This window comes from Chinchilla lanigera, unplaced genomic scaffold (genome assembly GCF_000276665.1).
Source record: "Chinchilla lanigera isolate Chin_1 unplaced genomic scaffold, ChiLan1.0 scaffold00026, whole genome shotgun sequence".
NCBI classification, from domain to species: Eukaryota; Metazoa; Chordata; class Mammalia; order Rodentia; family Chinchillidae; genus Chinchilla; species Chinchilla lanigera.
In genome coordinates, this window is record NW_004955427.1 from 1,624,400 (window position 1) to 1,643,051 (window position 18,652).

General features: G+C 42.8%; 1 protein-coding gene across 1 annotated transcript in view; it reads right to left on the minus strand.

Annotated features, from left to right (window-relative positions):
* The window catches only part of Filip1l (filamin A interacting protein 1-like), a 255,823-nt gene extending 238,237 nt beyond the window's left edge, over window positions 1–17,586 (minus strand). Inside the window, exon 1 of the mRNA XM_005386289.2 lies at window positions 17,034–17,586. The gene's annotated coding sequence lies outside the window, so the exon portion shown is untranslated. The remainder of the gene's footprint in view (window positions 1–17,033) is intronic.
* Window positions 17,587–18,652: the final 1,066 nt, after the last annotated feature.

The window sequence follows — 18,652 nt, forward strand, 5'->3', positions numbered from 1 at the left end:
AGATACAGCAATGAGGTTACCATTTTATAGACTTCTAACTGAAATTGTTAGCAGTTTACAACTTTGTTTAAAGAACAATGACTTGGAGTGCAGGTCTGTGTTCTCAAGACCCTGAGGACAGTGACCAAGGCAGAGAAAAATCCAGTGCAGGGCCAGCCGGCCAAGGTTTGCTTTGCGAGGCCCAGAATCCGCATGGTAGGGTTGAGGGCCTCTGCTCACTTTGTAGGGTTGGCGTGGAGCTTGGCACTGTGATTTGCTGATTTGTACCAGTGCCTTCAGCCTGTTAGCTTTCAACAGGTAAAAGAGAAATTAAGGGGAAGTGAGGTTAAAAACAATCACATCTGTTCCTTTCCCTCACTCGAGACGGGCTGAGAACCACGCGCTCGCTGCCTGGCAGCTTCTGTGTCCCCCCGCGGCCACGCTGCTGTCCTCACATTCTCCTGTCTTTATACTTTCCTCTCACTGTAACGACCACCAGTGAACCTGTTCCTCCATTCTGATCTTTGTATTAAAATGTCAGCCTGTATTTCACTTTCTGTTCATATCAGATTTATGTTCAACAATTTTGGAAATATGGCCATTTTCACTATATTGGGTTCTTCGCCCCACGAGCAAGGGCTATCTTTGCATTTTCTGGTATCTTCTTCAATCTCCTTTTTTACGGTACTGCAGTTTTCACTGTAAAAGTCTTTTACTTCCTTCATTAGATTGATTTCTAAGTATTGCATTTTTTTGGAAACTATTGTGAAAGGTGTTGTTTCCCCAATTTCTCTCTCAGTGAATTTGTTACTCGTGTACAGGAGTGCTATTGCTTTTTTTTTTTTTTTTTGGTTTTTTTTATTTTTCCCTGGTACCAGGAACCGAACTCATGACCTTGCGCTTGCCAGGCAGACGCTTTTGCTCCTGAGCTAAATCCCCAGCCCCGATATTGCTTTTTGAGTGTTCATTTTGTGTCTGGCTACACTACTGAATTTGTTTATTAAATCTAGAAGGCTTTTGGTGGAGTTTTTGGGATCTTCTATAAAGTATTATGTCATCCACGAATAATGATAATTTCACTTCTTCTTTTCCTATCCTTATTTCTTTTATTTCTTTCTCTTGGCTAACTGGTCTGACTAATGCTTCCAGAACTATATTGAATAGGAGTGATCACAGTGGACATCCTCGTCTTGTTCCTGATCTTAGAGTGAAAGCTTTCAGTTTTTGTCCACTTAGTATGATGTTGGCTGTTGGTTTGTCATAGATGGCTTTGATCAGATTGAGGTAAAGACTGTCTATTCCAGTTTTCTGCAAGATTTTTATCAGGAATGGGTGTTGGACTTTGTCAGACTCTTCTTCTGCATCTATTGAGATGATCGTGTGGTTTTTGTCCTTGGCTCGGTTAAAGTGATATATTACATTTATTAATTTGCATATGTTGCTCCATCCCTGCAGCCCTGGGATGAATCCTACTTGGTCATGGTGTATCATCTTCTCCATGATTTGCTGCATTTTGTTTGCCAGTATCTTCATTGAGGATTTTTGCCTCTATGTTCGTTAGGGAGGTTGGCCTGCAGTTCTCTTTCGGGGTTGGCCCTTTCTCTGGTTTGGGATCAGGGTAATGCTTGCTTCCGGTAATGAATTTGGGAGTATTGCTTCCCTTTCAGTTTCGTTAAAGAATTTGAAAAGTAGTAACATTAAGTCTTGTCTAAATTTTGTAGGACTCAGCAGTGACTCCATCAGAGCCTGGGTTTTTCTTTGTTGGTAGGTGTTTAATTATATCTATAGTTTCATTAACTGATACTGACTTATTTAAAATTTTTATATCTTCTTGATTTAGCTTTGGTAATGCATCTATCTAGGAATCTGTATCTAGAAGTAAGCCATTACTTCTGTGCTTACCATCTTATTAGAATACAGGTTCTAGAAGTAGGTACTGATGATCTTCTGGATTAATGCAGGATCTGTTGTGATTTCATCCTTTCCATTGCTAATTGCATGGATTTGATTTAGTGCAATCTTGATCAGAATTTCAGTAGCACATCTCACAGAACTACAGAAAACATTTCTAAAATTCATTTGGAACCAGAAGACGCCTAGAACAGCTAAAGCAATCCTGGGCAACAAAAACAAGGCAGTGAGCATCACAGTCGCTAACTTGAAATTATACTACAAGGCCACTGTGATAAAACCATCATGGTACTGGGGAAAGAAAAGAAAAAAAAAAAAAAAAAAAAGCAGACCCAAGGATCAGTGGAACAGATTAGAAACTGCAGAAACAACTCCAAACACACCTAGCAGCCTTGTCCTTGAGAAGGGAACCAAACACCTCCCTAGAAGAAAGACAGCCTCTTTAATAAATGGTGCTAGAAAAACGGGCTCTTTGCATGCCCAACATTAAAACCCGACCCATGTCTATCACCATGCACTAAACTAAAATTGAAATGGATCAAAGACCTAAATATTAAAACAGAAACACTTAATCTGCTTAATAATCAAATAGGTAAAATTCTTGAAGACATAAGTGTAAGCAGACTTTATGAACGAAAGCCTAATCCCACAGGAAATGTTACAAAGAATCAATAACTGGGATTTCATCATATTAAAGAGCTTTTAGAGACCACCAACAGAGTGAAGAGACAACCCAAAGTGTGAGAAAAATTTTTGTCAGCTGTTCCTCAGACAAAGACGTAATACCTAGAATATATAAAGAACTCAAAATATCAGACCCCCTAATCAAAAAATGGGCGTCTGAAATGAGTGGACACTCATCAGATGAAGAAGCAGAAATGGCAAATAAGTACATGAAAAAATGTTCAACATCACTGGCCATTTGAGAGATGCAAATTTTGAATGCTGAGTGTCCATCTCACTCCAGAAAGAAGGGCTGTTATCAAGAAATCAACCAATAACAAATGCTGGCGAGGGCTGTGGGAAAAGGAACCCTTCTCCGCTGCTGGTGGGAGTATGGACTGACGTAACCACTATAGAAAACAGTGTGGAGATTCCTTTAAAAACTAAAAAACTTGAGGTTCTATTTGTCCCAGCAATTCCCCTTCTTGGCATCTCCCTGAAGGAATTAAAAGCATCACATCACGGCGATATATGTACACGCAGGTTTAGAGCAGCACAGTGTGTAATAGGTAAATCTTGGAAACAAACCAGATGTCCATCAACTGATGAATGGATAAAGAAAATGTGTTGGTGGGGTAGAGGTGGGTTGTTTTTTTTTTTGCAATGGAGTACTACCCTGCCATAAAGAGGAATAAACGTGAGACATTTATAGCTAAATGGGTGCACCTTGAGGCTATATTCTTAAGTGAAATAAATCGGACAGACATTCAAATATCGCATAGTTTCTCTGGTATAAGAACGCAAAAGTGTAAATAAGGAAAAAATGTATACTAGATATTGGGAAATGAGAAGAAAATGTTCAAATGAGAAGGGAACGAAGGCAGGAGCGGGAGAAAGGAAACAAGTGACAAAAAAAGAATAGAAGGAAAAAATGGAAACCAAGTTTCTGTAAATGAAGATGGCTGAGGTGAGGGGAGGGGGATGGGAAAAGAGAAGCGAGAGGTGCAGAGGTGCAGGTTCCCTGCGGTGAACGTTATCATGATGTATGTCTGAAATGTGCCAGTGAAGAAAAAGTAAAAATAAAATCCATGTTCATAGGGTGCTTAACTCACAAACTGTTTCTTTTACAGTTAGCTGTAGATATTGTTAGCATTGTCTTGGAAAAGTTTATAAGTATTGTTTCGGTCTCATAAACATTTCTCTAAGAGCATACAAATATTTACGCCTATGTTTTTAACCTGTTTATGAGTTGTTAGTGGATAATATGGTCCGCCACCAAACACTGAAATTGGAAGTCTATAACTGAAGCCGAGCAATGCTTTTGTTTTGGGAATAGCAACATTCCCAAGTACATGAAAAATAGGTGGATTATAGGAACGTAGACTATTAATAGTCTTTTTGACACATGGTTTGGAAAAGTCCATTTATTTTTCCAGAAAAGCATTTCTTTCTGACTAGAGTTTATGTCTAACAGTTTCATAGTTGACAAGTAGAACTGCGTTTAACATATTCTAGGGCAAAAGGGACTTCCAGGAAGGTACAGTAATTATTGAACAAGGTAGTTAAAGGCCTGTAAGATTAACCAGTTTTTGCCTGAAATACAGCATTTTTCATGTACCTTTTAAGTAGTACTGACAAGGTATGTCCTGGAGATTAATGAGAGGCCGCGTTAATGGACTGCAGGTCGTTAATCCCACTCACAGAGGTGAGTTTTGAAACAGCTGCGAGGTCAAGGGGACTTGCTCCCTGAAGACTTTTCAGAAGATTGGTTGCCTTTCCGGAAGCCCAGCCTGACCACTCTCCTCAGTGTCCTTTCTGCTTTGGATGCAGTTAGTTTTGTGAAAGTCTTTTGTAATCTGTCTTTTCAGCAAATAAAATCTTTTTTGAGACAGAGTCTCACTCCAATTCAGGCTGGTCTTGAACTCACTATGTAGCCCATTCTGACCGCAAATTTGCCGCACCCTCCTGCCTCAGCTTCCTGATTGCAAGTCTTAGATTACAGGTATGTGCCCCTACACCTGGCTTTTTTTTTTTTTAATCAGTGAGCTTCCTCGTCTCATTGAAAATTCAGGAAAACTATCATTTTAAAAGCCATTCATTTTGCAGACCTTTTCACCATCAGATGGTATGGGACAGAGTTGTGCTGAGGAATCTAGAAATCAAAGCAGTCAAAATATACCACCTAGGGGTTTTACTTAGGTAAAATATCCACATGTGCTGTGCATAAGATGTGTGGAAAAGAGGAAGGTACTGTCAGTGGTAAGCGGAAATTATTGGAACAGTCAGACATAGATACCACACGAGTAATCAGGAGAGACGGACACGTCCACGGGTATCGATCAAGGCAGAGCAGTCAGGGGCTGTTACAGGCAGAGATGCAAACTCCCACTGTGTTACCGGGGGTGCATGAGGCGTGATCACAAACACAGCTGTTTAGGTTTTCAAACTTCATTACAGTTACAGACCACTTGCCGTTAATGCTCTCAAAATGCTCCCCTTTTGAACACGTCCACCGTTCTTGGCGCTTTCTGAAGCAGTTTTGAAAGTCCTTTTCTGTGGGTGTTTTTAGTTGCATCTTGTAGCGGCCTTGATGTCCTAATTAATCCAAACCGTCTCCCTTTCATGGATATTTTGAGTGTGGGGAAGAGCCGGGCATCACCCAGTGCCAGGTCCAGCGAGTAGGGTGAGTGAGGACACTGTTACGTTTTCGTGAGCCCGCCTTGCCGCGGGCCGGCACACGGCTGCCACGTTCACCGTGGCTTTGACCACCTCTCACAGAGATGCGAAAGACGTCGCAGCTGCTGCAGGAAGTGGCGGGAGGGGTGGGGTAAGTGTGTGTGAAGAGGAGCGGCGCCTGGAGGGCGTCAGTGGCGTGTCCTTTACTGCGGTAAACTGGTCTGAATGCAAACGTGTACCCTCTCTTTCGATCATGCCTCGCACACGTGCAGATGAAAATGTGAGGCTGGAAGTTCAGTGGTCTTCCAGAGCAGCGCGGGCTTCACCAGCTCTCTGTGTGCATGAACTAGTCTGCCCCGCGGACGCGCTCACGCGACCCGGTGTGTGAGTGTCAGGGTTCTGTGGGTGCAGTGTGGCCTCGGGCCAGGGCGCGCTCCGGGGGATGGGGGGGGCGGCAGAGGGTCTGGGACCCCCGCGGATAGCTGCAGGAGAAACGGCACGCTCTCTTCTCCCACGGAATGGGCGAGAGCTGTAAACTCTCCCGGACAAGGAAACAGTTCTGGTGCCCTTTACTGTAGCTGTGTCCGCCGTGAGTGTTTCGGGACTAGACGTGCTCGTCTTCCTGCGGTGACTGTAGTGTCAGCCTCCTTTTAAAACCGTTAGATGAGTTAAAGCCTTTCTGGTGTATGCAAGTGAAACTGGACTGATTTTTCTGCTAATCCCGACCTAACACTCTGATCCCTGTGGCATGGCTTCGTATGTCCGGAAAATGTAAGGTGCCAAAGATGGCGTTGCTGCTTTAAAACCCTGAAAATTAATAAGGTAGCAGAAACGTGCTGAAGGAAACTAAGAAGATTGCTTTCTGTTATTAGGGCGAAGAGGAGAAATTCAAAAGCCCCATTAAAATGGTAGCCTGCGTCTTGCCACTGTCCCGTGTATCTGATCTGTGAATGCACCAAGTCTGACCTGTGGACTTTGTAGCTCAGCCAAGGGATGTAAATTTTTAGCTAACCGTTCAAACCGAGCTGCCGTTTCAGTACTGCGAGTGCAGGTGAAAATCTTTACACTCTTCCGTACTGGTGAAAAAAGAAATCTTCACTTTATATATAGATTAGTGCCACTAGTCCGCATGGACTTTCCAAGTTCTTTTCTCCACTGAAATGGCCTTGTACAAATGAGCTATCCAGATGTGGATGGGGACATAACAGAATTACAAGCCGAAATAACTAGATTACTTAGGTCATGATTGCAGTTTTATTATACCATCTGGGAAAATGACTAAGTACACGAGGATCTGAGGGAAAGTCAAGTTTTCCTCCCTTCGGTAGGCATTCTGGCCTCCTTTTGACATTTTGTTGGTAGTGGAATTTCCTGGTTATTGTGCTTACTTTGAGCGTGATGGATCCAAACTGTGTTATGATTTGAACTGGAGCTTTCTCTCCACATATCTGGCGGATATTTAATGCGTCAGCACAGTGTTTCTGAAACTGACCGAGCCACTCAGTGAAAAAATAGTGAGACTTGCTATCCGTGTGTATAAACGGTGTCGCTCCAAATTAGAAAAGAGCAAATAAAACCCTGTAGAAGTGCCTTGTTTTACAAGGAGTAATCTAATGCTGTACCATTAACATCCTCCCGAGGTGGTGTTACATAAATAATTGCTGCTAGACAGGAAGAGTCATTTCCCATCTGTAATCACCTGCACACATTCAGGGTTTTTATTGTCTCCTCAGAATCCTCTGGGCCATAGGCCATAAATTACCAGTTTCGTGAGTGTGGAACTTCCGTTACATGATTTAAATTTTATGGTAGAAAAGAGCAAGAGAACTGAGGAAAAAGAAGAAAATACCTTACTTAAGTCCAGACATTCTTGGAGTGGAAAAGGGTATTTCTACTTCTTTAACATGAGTCAAGGAAATTTCTGGTTTGCTTTGTTTCTCTCTCTCTCTCTCTCCCATTTTTTTGTCTGTTTTGATTTTTGAGACAGGATCTCATGCTTTCAACGGTCAACTTTCTGGGGTTTTCCTTAGTGTCCCAAACGTGACATCGGCGTTGCAGATCCATGCCTGCCTGTGGCTGTGCCATATCTAGAACAGTGGTTCAGTTTCAAGTCCCGACAGAAGCATTCCTGTGCCAGTTCCCTGAGTTTCTAGGCGACAGCTCTAGCCCAGCACTTCTTAGTTTTGCCCACAGAATGCAGGACTTTGTGTTTGGTACATTCTGTAGCATTTATCACCTCCTCGGGTGGAATTCTGTAGAGTTAATCAAAGGCATCATGGTGGGAATTTTCGTATCAATAATCATTATAACAACAGCTCCGTATTACCGGGCCCTTACCTGCCTCTTAGCCCCTTATGTTTCTCATTTATCTGCAATGAAGCAGGTACAGCTATCACGTCTGTTTTCTGGCTCATTAAACTAAGACTTAGAGGTTAAGTGACGTGTCACGGGTCACATACAAGTGAAATTAGAAGATAATGATGCTAGCGCAGCGTGGTAGTGCACCCCTATAACCTCAGCTCTCGTAATATCTGCACTCAGGAGGCTGAAGCAGGAGGATAGCCACACGTTTGAGGCTAGCCTGAACTACAGACGGAGACCCTGTCCCAAAACACCAGAAAAAAAATAGAAGCTACTGATGGCATCTGTAAAATACATGTCCTTAGGCATTATTGCTCATGCTGATGAATACATCCACTTACTGGTGTACTTCCAGCTTTGATTTTGTTTGGTGTTCGTGTATTCGAGTCAGACAGCCCTCTCTCTGTTGTAGTGGGTGGGCATTGCTTCATACCTAGATGTCACTCGTATAATTCCAAGATCACCCTTGCATTGTAAGACCCAGGATAGCGCCGAGCTCATGGTTTGTTTGCTACATGAACAAGTAAACGCCCCTTCCAGACCTGGCCTGGGTCTTCCTTTGGACCCATACTGAGCTCAGTGTGGTGTTAGTGGCGGGAACAGTGGTAGCTGTTGTTCTCAGCAGACTGTGGACATGCAGTTATGTGTACCTGACACTAAAATCACTTCGTGTTCTCTTGGTTCCAGGAATTGAACTCAGGACCTTGGGCTTGCTAGGCAGGCGCTTGTGCCACTGAGCTATATCGCCGACCCAGGAGATAGGCACTGTAATCTGCAAGTGTTTCCTTTGTAACCCACACACATTCGGGACGGAGTCTCTATTAGCTGTTCTGCCCAGACCCACCTCTCCACGTGTTGGCAGCCACTTTGGCTCTTGTTCAGAGAGGAGCTGTCATTGTCAGTAGAGCCAGACGCAGGGCAAGCTGTGTCTCAGGTCCCCCGGGAACTGGAAGCCGGGAGAGCGGCACCACAGTATTTCACACCCACATTTCATTGCGACTCTGCTTCCCGATGGAATTTTTAAAAAAAGCCAGCAACAACTCCACCCAGGCTGTGCCAGCGAAGTTGGCCTTCTCGCTTCCATAGTCTCGGTATGGTCCGTCCTTCCCTCCAGTGTCCATGCCAGTGATTAATATGCAAGAGGATCTTGCGCGTATGAAAACGCCCTTTTGGGGACAGGCGCTCTACAAAGTGTGGCTTTTCACACCTGAGCTACTTTACAGGGCCTGGCCTGCTGCACACACAGGTCATCTGGACCAAGTGAAGACCCATGTGTGCAGAGTTCCCAGACTCTTCTGCTATTTGCCAACAGTGTGAAGCTGCTAATATCACTTACTGTAATAGCACTTCGGCTGCTAATATCATTTAATGCAATTACTATCACTTGGCTGTTAATATCATTTGATGTAATTAATATCACTGAAGCTGCTAAAATCACTTAGTGTAATCAGTACCACGTAGGCTGCGAATGTCACTTGTTGCCACCCGGCGTGTGACCCGCCAGCCTGAGCTGTTCTGTAAACTGTGATGTGTCTTTGGAGAGCGGAATGAGTCCTAGGAGGCATCTTCCTCTAGTTGTAAATTATAATTTGATAGTGTCAGATACTCCAGTGTCCTTAATATACATTGATGTCCTTGGCAACCATACGCCAAGCATAGTAAGTAGAGTATAGGATTAGACTAATGGGCCTTAGCACAAATACATACGTATCATCCTAACTCAGGCCTAATTATTCTATTTATTCTTTCAATGTTGATAAATTACTTTATTTATTCTTTCAATTTTGATAAACAAGAATTACGATGGAAAATGACAGTGATATTTCTTAAAACCATCTCCTAAAGACTTTTCCTTGTATTTAAGGAACAGGTCTCCAACTTTATCACATGCTTTTCTCTCCTAAAGTTTCTTACACATTGACTGTAAGGAAGTACAGTAATGTTTTAAAAACTTGAACTACTAACTACACCTGCCTAGGATCTAAAAACCAAGGTGGAAAACACACGGCTTAACCCCACATGCTCCCTGATCAAATGCACAGGTTCCTAAAATAGCTTCGTGGAGTTGTCGGCAGCAGCTGAAACGGGTCAGTGGTGTCCCTAGTACAGCCCGACGGTCTAACACGGCGGCTCAGAGGCAGCTGCCTCTCCCCTCCTGTTTCAGGGCCCGACACACTGGCTCTCAGGCAAAACATAGAGGCAGCCTCTGCCTTATTCTCTTCGCTGTACTCCCTTCAGTTTCAGCTTCCTAGCCAGGGATTGTCCCTAGATTCATCCTGAAGATCTGTGACGTCCATTCCAAGCCACAGACAGGAAAGAAAAGTAGCTAAAAGCCTCCAGAGAATGACAACAAACTTGAAACAGGCACACAGAAAGTTCCAACAATGCTAACAGCAAATGAAGTCTTGTGTATTTGTTGGCCATAGTTATCCTAGAGTACTAGCTGTGTGCAAGTAGCCAGCACACATTTCCCTTCCATGTTAGCAGCAGGCTCGTGCCCTAAATGCCGTCAGGAAAACCTCCATTCACAAAAGACTGCTCTGCTCGTTACCACAGCTTTCAGTTCACCACACTGAACGTATGCTGCTGGAGTCTCTCCTCGTGACATTCTCTTACGCACGGTAAACTGCTTCTATGCAGGAGCCAGCTATTTTCCAGCAGAAGCGGGGTGCGGGCTGGCGCGGCGATCCGGCTGGCGCGGTGTGTCGGCGTTCTGTGTTGCTAGGCTGTGGTGTTAACCAGCACCCACACTTCCATGGCCTTCACGTACGGGTCAGTGTGTACTAACTGTTCCGTCCTAAACAGGCACCCATTTTCCAGAATCGTGACAGAAATAGTGCTGCTGGCTTTCTCGTTCCTGTCACTCACCGTGGGCTCCCGTTTCATAAGGATGGTGTGTGAAGGTAAGAGCTAGCAGCCCGGCTGCCCGTGCACTGCGTCGTTACTGTGCCCAAAGGGAAAACAAAAAGGCAGCTGCTTGTATGCCCTTTAGCAATGAAACTGACCTTTCAGGCGCCAGGGAAAGATCTCCAAGGTGAGGACCTGAAGGGAAAGTGGAGGCAGACCGGGGATGGAGTCCTTGAACTTTCCCTTCTCGGTCAGCACGTTCCAGCTCTCCAGTACACCGACAAGTGTAGGTAGAAGCTCGGAGTGCTGGTGTTGAAAACTCAGAATTTCTCTAGTCCTTCACATAAGAAATTACGGGACCGTGTTTGACAGAGAAAAACAGCTGGGCTGGTCACTTAAATGTCCAGAACAGAGTCTGTCCGTGTGCAGAGCCTGGAATGGTAGTACCTGCCTCTCCTGCTGTGCAGGGTCAAGTCTCCTCAGTCGGCGTGAGCGCAGCACTGTTGCTCTTTCAGTGTGGGCCCAGGTCAGTCAGACAGAAACATCTTGCACTTCTGTGGGGTTTGATCCCCTAATTTCTAAAGGTTGTAGTACAAATTAATGTCTTCTTTAGGGAATTCCTATGTGAATCAATTCTGAAGAAGCAGACAGTATCAGTGTGGGAACTTTCTGCCTAACGTCTGGAGCCTGGACTGAGATGTCAGTGTCCCTCAAAGAAGCTCAGTTATTTGCCCTAAAATGTATATTCCAGCTCAGTTATTTGATGCTGGGTAGGGCTCAAGAATTGACTCCAAATCTTTTGGACATTAAGTAACTTTTTTCAAAATAAGAAAGAAATGTTCTGGTCCTCAGCCTTTCTGCAGTGAGGGAGAAAATAGTTACTCTGGTAAAAATGTATAAAATTCAGCTTCAAATACTAGTAACTGACTTTCTGGGCAGATCTTTGCACTCAGGGCTTATCAAGACACTATTTGCCTAATAGACTGTTATATCTGCCATGACCTCCAAAGGAGTGGCACACGGTGAGCATTCCAAAATAGTTGATAAATAAACGAACAAGTGAGCAAATAAATTAAACTCTGCATTAAGTAGAATAGAGCAAATCGTCAAGAAGATTATACACCAGGACCAAGTGGGATTCATACCAAGGATGCAGGGATGGTGCAACATGCGTAAATCAATAAATGCAATACACCATACTAACAGAGCCGAGGACAAAAGCCATATGATCATCTCAACAGATACAGAAGAGTCTGACAGAGTCCAACACCCATTCATGATAAAAAATCCCGCAGAAAATTGGAATAGACGGTCTTTACCTCAATCTGATAAAAACTGCTTGGGGGAACTGGGCTATGACGAAGCAACAGCCAGCATCATACTAAATGGACAAAAACTGAAAGCTTTCGCTCTCAAATCAGGAACAAGACGAGGATGTCCACTGTCACCACTCCTATTCAATAGAGTTCTGGAAACATTAGCCAGAGCAATTAGACGACAGAAAGAAATAAAAGGAATAAGGATAGGAAAGAAAAAAGTAAAATTACTTGCAGGCAACATGACACTCTATATAGAAAACCCCAAAACCTCCTCCAAAAGCCTTCTAGATTTAATAAGCAAATTCAGTAGCGCAGCTGGATACAAGTCAGCATCAAAAAGCAATGTCAGTCCTGTACATGAATAACAAACTCACTGAGAGAGAAATTAGGGAAACAACACCTTTCACAGTAGCATCCAAATCAATGCAACACCTAGGAACCAATCTAATGAAGGATGTAAAAGACCTCTATATTGAATACTACAGTACTCTGAAAAAGGAGATTGAAGCAGATATCACAAAATGGAAAGGGGCCAAGGATATAGCTCAGGGGCATAAGCGCCTTCCTGGCAAGTGCAAGGTCCTGAGTTTGATTTCTGGTACCAAAAAAAAAAAAAAAAAAAGGAAAATGGGAAGATATCCCCTGTTCTTGGGTAGGAAGAACCAATATAGTGAAAATGGACATACATCCAAAACTGTTAAACATATTTAATGCAATTCCAATAAAAATTCCAACACCATATCTCACAGAATTAGGGAAAACAGTCCTAAAATTCATTTGGAACCAGAAGAGACCTAGAATAGCAAAGGTGATTCTGGGCAACAAAGGCAAGGCGAGGGCATCACAATGCCTGACTTGAAATTATACTATGAAGCTATTCTGATTTTTTAAAAAAACAGCATGGTACTGGCAAAAAAAACAGACCTGAAGATCAGTGGAACTGACAAGAAGATGGAGAAACAGCTCCAGACATATTCAGCCATCTTATATTTGATAAAGGGGCCAAGCACATACCCTGAAAGAAAGACAGCCTCTTTAGTAAATGGTGCTGGAAAAACTGGCTCTGCACATGCCAGAGACTAAAATTGGACCCATATCTTTCACCATGCACTAAACTAAATTTGAAACAGTTCAAAGATCTAAATGTTAAGATAGAAACATTGAATCTGCTGGTAGATCGAATAGGTAAAACTCTTGAAGACATTGGTGTAGGCAGAGACTTTATGAATAAAACCCTGGTCACACAGAGCTATCACAAAGAACCAACAACTGGAATCTCGTCTTATCAAAAAGCTTTTGCGTAGCAAGAGAAACCACCAACAGAGTGAAGACCCAACTGACAACATAAGAAAAAATGTATGCTAGATGTTCCTCAAAGATTTACTATCAGGATCATGAATACACACTTTTCAGATGAAGAAATACAAACAGCAAGTATATGAAAAAATGTTCAACGTCATTGGTCATTCAAGAGATGCAAATTAAAACAACACTGAGGTTCCCTCTCAACCTGGAAAGAACGGCTGTCATCAAGAAATCAACCAGGCCAGGCGTGGTGGCGCACTCCTCTAATCCCAGCACTCGGGAGGCTGAGGTAGGAGGATCCTTGCAAGTTCGAGACCAGCCTGGGCTACAAAGTGAGCTCAAGGCCAGCCTGAACTGCACAGCAAGACCCTGTCTCAAAAAACAAATAAAAATAAAAATAAATCAACCAGTAACAAATTCTGACAGGGCTGTGGGGAAAAAGGAACCCTTCTCCACTGCTGGTGGGAGTGTAGACTGGTACTACTACTGTGGAAATCAGTGTGGGGATTCCTCAACAAACTAGGATTGGAAGTCCCGTTTGACCCATCTGTTCCCCTTCTGGATGTCTTCCCAGAAGAATTAAAAACATCGTACCACAGAGATCTATGTGCACCCATACTTACAGCAGCTCAATTTGTAATAGTTAGATCTTGGAAACAACCCAAATGCCCATCAACCAAGGAGTGGATAAAAAAGATGTGGTCAAAAAACTGGCTCTCTACATGCTGAAGACTAAAACTAGACCCATGTCTATCATCGTGCACTAAAATAAAGTAAAAATGGATCAAAGATTTAAATATTGAAGCAGAAACACAATCTACTGGAAGAGAAAGTAGGTCAAAATCTTGAAGGCATAGGGGTAGGAACAGTCTTCATAAACAAAAACCAAACTACGTAGGAAACACTTCAAAGAATCAACAACTGGGATCTCATCCTTTTAAAAAGCTTTTGTACTTCAAAAGAAATCACCAGCAAAGTGAAAAGACAACCCACAGAGTGGGAAAACATTTGAGCTAACTGTCCCTCAGACAAAGGACTTATATCTAGAACATACAAAGAATTGAAAAAACTCAGACCGCCCCAAATTGAAAGACCCAATCCAGAAATGGACATCTGAGATGAATACACACTTCAAAGATGAAGAAATAACAAATGACAAGTAAATACATGAAAAAATGTTCAACATCATTGGTCATTCAAGAGATGCAAATTAAAACAACACTGACATTTCATCTCACCCCAGTGAGAATGGCTACCACCAAGAAATCAATTAACAACAAATGCTGGAGGGGCTGTGGAGAAAAAGGAACCCTTCTCCACTGTTGGCAATGTAGACTGGTGCAACCACTTTGGAAATCAGTCTAGAGATTCCTCAAAAAATTAGGATTAGAGGCCCCATTTAACCCAGCCATGTCCCTTCTGGGTATTTTCTGAAAAGAATTAAAAACACCACATCACAGCGATATATGTGCACCCATGTTTATAGCAGCACAATCTGTCATAGCAAAATCTTGGAAACAACCCAAATACCCATCAGCTGAGGAGTGGATAAGAAAAATGTGGTATTTTTATACAGTGGAGTGTTACTCAGCTATAAAGTAAGATAAATTCAAGGCTTTTATAGGTAAATGGATGCAACTAGAGACCATACTCGGAAGTGAAATAAATCAGACCCACATGTATAAACATCATATTGTCTCCCTAGTGTGAATCTGAAAGAGTAAATGTGATCCAAAACGTACAGTAGGTATTGTAAAATGGGAAGAAATTTCAAAAGGAAGGAGAAACTGGTTTAGGGGAGTAGAAAGAAAGGAAGAGGAAAGCAAAAGAAAAAAATATATATGTATATATATACACAAAAGATAGTTAAAATAGTTATACTACTAATTTCAGTTCATTGAAAAGAGGTTTGTGCTAATATTGTTTGGACAATTAAATGCTGATATCTCATACTCTGGGTAACTAATTTAAAGAGAACAATATGCAATGTATTAACCATTGCTACCCTCCTCTCATATTGTTTTGGAATTTTGTTTTTTGTTTCTTTTTCTTTAAAATAAATAAATGAACAAATGAGCAAATAAATTAAACTCTACTACAACCTCCCCCATTTAATAAAACAATTCCGTGCTCGGCAAGAGTCATAGTGCTGGTAGGCAGCAGTTCCAGCCTAAGTAAAATAAAAGCAGCTAGCGTGTTGTTCTGTAAATATGGTTAAGACATCATACTAGATACCAAATCTGTATTTCCTTAGCAATGAGGACACAGAACGGTAAGGCCTCCATTCTCAAGGAAAGAACACAGAACCCATTGCTTTCGGTTTTCCCCCATTCTTGGCAAGCCGCAGTGTTGGTCTCTCACAGTGTTGTAGCCACAGTGAAACACATGTAATGACAGTGGAACTACCATCAATTCTTGACTAAAACTCGTTATTTCAGCAAAGTTTAAGCAAAAAGATAATAAATATGCATGTTTAAAGATGCTAACTTAAAAATGACTTCATGCTCCTTTTCTTAATAATCAGTACTTTTATTTGCCGCAGAATTTGCACATAGTATTTTTGCATTAGCTATCATAAGAACCCAAAGCCCACGTTACCTTAGGAAATTATATGGAAAACTCTCATCAGAGTACACCTGTCTTAATTACCCTATATATATTTGTTTTAATGTTTGCATTAGGGAATCATCCATGGAAATTATTGCTATGCTTAAATTTTTTGTTTCTTTTCGTTTGTTTGTTTGCTGTGGTTTGGTTGGGGTGGTTTTTGACTCTTGGCTTTTGAGCTGGTTTTTTGTTTTGGGGGGTTTTTTGCTGTTTGTTTTGTGAGACACTATGTAATTCAGCTCTGGCCTTGAACTCATTGTGTAGCCTAGGCTGGCCTCAGACATCATGATCTTCCTATCTCTGTGGAGTGCTAGGGAATTTCACAATGGTGTCAAATGAGAACTACCAGGAAAAATTTACTCAGGTTATTTGTTTTTAAGGAATTGATAAATTCGAAAGTATCATCATGGAAAAAGCATTTTAGCTGTAGGTAGAGGAATACTGCCATAATTTGAATAAGAGCTCTTCAATAATACGCTACATCATGCCCTCCTTTATGCAAATCTACTACCTACGTAGAATATGGTGGGTAAAGATAAGCAGTGTATGCATTGTACCTCTTCTGTTGCTTCCTGAGAGTTACACAGATGTTGAGAAAAGACAAACAGGATCATCAGAGACAATAGAGTGATTGAATGTTTCACAAGAATTTAACTGAACCTGTTAACTGGAGCTCCTATATACAGAAGTACATCAGGCTAAACATTGCGTATTACTCCTGCAAGACCAATGAGCAGAGCTCGTTCTGGGATTACTCGGCAGAAGTCTGGCATCGTTTCTCACTTACCCTGAGCCGCGCCGTGCCTGTGGCTCCCCAGGCATGTTCTCTGGGCTGTGTTACAAGAGCACACATTCCTGATGGGTATCTCCCATGACCTTCCAAAACCCCACTGTCAAATCCTGCTTCTGTTTTCTGGTATTCACTCAGCAAATCTTAACATCACAGAAATGTGAACGAAGAATGAGGGGGAAATGCAGTCTGGCTGCCATCTTAAGATGCTGGTTTCTTCTATTCATCTCCCATGCAAAGAGAGCTCTTCATCTCCAGCACAGCATAGCCACTACATATCCTCCCATTTTCCTCACACGACGATTGCTTTCAAATTACAGAGTGAGCATTTACTTGGCTGACAAAATCGATCTGCTAACAAGGAAAGTCATTGATTCGCAACCCTTTTTACTTTTTTAACCTTTGACCCTTTCTCTTACTCTTCAGAGGATAATAAATTAAAATTTCACTTTTGTTTGCTCGTGTCCCTACCAGTTGGGCAGAGCTTATCGCTTATCAAAATACTTCCTCTATTTTGCGAACTGCTCTTACTCATTGTAACTGAAAACTCATTTTGTATAAGCTGTTAATCGTACCTGAGATTTACTGTGTCCCCTTGCACAATATCCAGAAGATCCTACTTGCAGAAAGTGGTGTTGGCTGATCCCAGGTGGTGGAACGAGACATCGCGAAGCCCCTCTGCAGCAAGAGTCAGAACGGTGAGCCCACCGTGCAGGTGCGGCGCTTGGTCACGCCTGGAAGCTCTCTCCTCGTCCCTGCCAAAACCCAGCAGCGCAGCCTGGGCACCAGCACTGTTTTCTTCTCTGTTTGGCACCCTCTCAGTTTTTGTTCTGTGGGCTTCAAAGCCACAGAAGTTTTGCAAACAGGAGCCAGTGACAGTTCTGCAAAGGAGAGCAGTGGGGAGGCCGATGCTGACAGGGCCACCGTGCTAAGTATATCTTTGCGTCGCTGGGCAGTGTCCTTCGTACTCTGAACACGGGCGACCTTGCAGATGGCCTAACCCCACGGTTTACCCATATCCATGGAAGAAAGGGTCCAGCTTGACCAGACTGCAGGCTGAAGCGACCCAGAAGCCATCTGTGCAGAGCAGATGTGTAGAGGCAGATACAGGCTCAGAGAGAGAGAGAGAGAGAGAGACGTGCATGCCAGTGCCCAGCAGCTGCTGTCCAGATTAGAGGACACCACTCTTTGGCAGGCAACTTTGAAACACCCTCTGGGGTTATTTCAAATTCATGTGCACATCTTGGCTGAGGGTAGAAATCTCCCAGGCACAACCTCGGTCCCTCCTCTGCCTTGTGACTACCCCAAGCGTTCTGTGAGCTACAAACAAACAGGAATGCCAGTATCTTAAGAGTAAATGCCTAGATGGACATGAAATTGCACTTGTCTGTGTGCCCTGCCGCTAGGAGCTGATGCACGCCTCGTCTGCGATGTAACAGGAGCGTGACTCCTTGACAGCCATAACCCAGGGCACTCTCTGGACATGGACACTTGCTATTATTACACTGCGTTGCCCTTCCATTTGAACGCGACCTCTTCCACAGTGTCACAGGAGACAGCAGAGCAAAGGCAGAGGACACTTGAGTCAACATGCGAATGGATAGCGTTGTTAACAGCAATACGTACCACCATGTACTTGGTTCTGTGAGAGAAACCTCAGACTTTAGGTTGCTAAAATGTGTAGATTCAGTCTAATTTTCACTTGAGTGGGCTCTCGTGTTCAGATGATGAGGGTCGGGGGTGTTCATTTATGCAGCGAGTACAGAGTCATCAGCGCTCTACCAGACAGCCTACACCTGCCAGGTGTCCCGTGTGCGGCGTCTCGCTGACAGCTCACAACGTCCTTTTAAATGTATCCTTTTCCCGATGATGAAACAAGAAAACCAAACACGAGAACCATTAAGTAACTTCCGAGGGTGTAAATCATTCTGAGATAGACAGCATCCAAAGCCTATACATCTTATTTTTATTTATAACACTGAAATAGCTTCAGACTTACAGAAAAGATGCTTAAACAATAAAGAATCTTCCTAGGCTCTCTTCCTAGGTTCTGCAGTTTTCAATATTTCGCCATATTTATGTTCTCTCTCCCTTTACCCACCTACTTTGTGTTAGTGTATGTGTAGATTTTCTGAGTCAATCTGTGTACTTTAATGTAACTGTCGTAAATAAGTGTATTTTTCTGTGTAACTGT